The sequence below is a fragment of the Nannospalax galili genome, unplaced genomic scaffold (assembly GCF_000622305.1).
Source record: "Nannospalax galili isolate Female #2095 unplaced genomic scaffold, S.galili_v1.0 scaffold1592, whole genome shotgun sequence".
Taxonomy (NCBI): Eukaryota; Metazoa; Chordata; class Mammalia; order Rodentia; family Spalacidae; genus Nannospalax; species Nannospalax galili.
This window is the reverse complement of record NW_008331804.1, coordinates 44,994-46,593: the sequence shown is the minus strand read 5'-3', so window position 1 is coordinate 46,593 and position 1,600 is coordinate 44,994. Positions and strand designations below refer to the sequence as shown.

General features: G+C 40.5%; 1 pseudogene; it reads right to left on the bottom strand.

The window, feature by feature from the left end:
- Positions 1 to 1,469, bottom strand: part of LOC108490501 — a 20,211-nt pseudogene extending 18,742 nt beyond the window's left edge.
- Between the last annotated feature and the right edge of the window lie 131 nt (positions 1,470 to 1,600).

The following is a 1,600-nucleotide window of genomic DNA, read 5'->3' as shown; positions in this document are numbered from 1 at the left end:
TATAGTGTTGCATAGGGCCACTTTCATATCCCTGTTTCTTAGGCTGTAAACCACAGGATTTACACTGGGAAATAACAGAGTAAAACACTGACATGAATAGATTCAGAGATGATGCAGATTTTGATGAGCTTAAATATGCAACAAATACAGAATAGAGAAACAAGGTTAACACAGTAAGATGGGTCATACAGGTGAAGAAAGTTTTTGACCTTCCTTGGGCAGAAGGAATTCTTAGGATGACAGTGAAAATGTGAACATAGGAAAAAACCATTAATATAAAATTAATGAGGGTGGAAGAGGCGGCTCAGCTGTTAAGAGCACTGACTGATCTTGCATTGATCCCAGGTTCAATTCCCAGCGCCCACGTGGTAGTTAACAGCCATCCATAACTCCAGTTCCAGGGGAATTCAATGTTTTTTTTCAAATCCAGAATAGAGAAACAAGGTTAACACAGTAAGATGGGTCATACAGGTGAAGAAAGTTTTAGACCTTCCTTGGGCAGAAGGAATTCTTAGGATGACAGTGAAAATGTGAAAATAGGAAAAAACCATTAATATAAAATTAATGAGGGTGGAAGAGGCAGCTCAGCTGTTAAGAGCACTGACTGATCTTGCATTGTACCTGGTTTGATTCCCAGCACCCACATGGCAGCTAACAACCATCTGTAACCAGTTCCAGGGGATCCAACACCATCTTCTGATCTCGATGGGTTTTGCACAACATGGGTGCATTTACACACATGTGCGCAATACACTCATACACATAAAAATATTTAAAAGAGAATAGGAGAAAAAAAAACCATGAAAGTAAAACAACAGCCAGCAACGATAAACACATATTCTAGAATTTGCTCTCCAGTGCAAGCCAGTGTGAGAAGTGATGGAATATCACTAAAGAACTGCAAGCCAGTGTGAGAAGTGATGGAATATCACCAAAGAACTGATGTATTATGTTGGGACCACAGAAATGAACAGAGAATGTTTGTGCTGCATGAAGGGACCCATAAACACACCCACTGAGCCACGTTGCAGCCACCATCTGCACATAGGCAGCTCTATTCATGATGGCGTCATAGTGCAGAGGGAGGCAGCTGCAGCATAGTGGTCATAAGACATCACCAAAATGAGGGAGAACTCAGTGCCTGCCAAAAATACAAAACAAAAATCCTGTGTAAGATACACCCTAGGAAGGAAGTGGATTTTGGTCACAGAGTTCATGATGGATTTGGGAACAGTGACAGAGATATACCAGATGTCAATCAAGGACAAATTCTTCAGAAAGAAATACATGGGTGATTGGAGATGCTGGTCTGTGGTGGTAAGGATGATAATGAGGACGTTTCCTATTAATGCTGCCATGTAAGTCAGGAGGAAGAGTGTTGCACACAGTATCTGAGGCACCTGGCCATCTGGGAATCCCATGTGCAAAAATTCCATGTAGTTTGTCATGTTAGTTAGTGTCTCAGTCATTGTGACTCTTCTCAGTGGAAATGTAAGGAAAATTAGTATTGCATCTGTTACTTAGATCTCCCTCCCAAAGTTTTTCTTATAATTGTTCATTTGTTTTACTCCATTCTTATGGATGTTTTTGTGATATAATA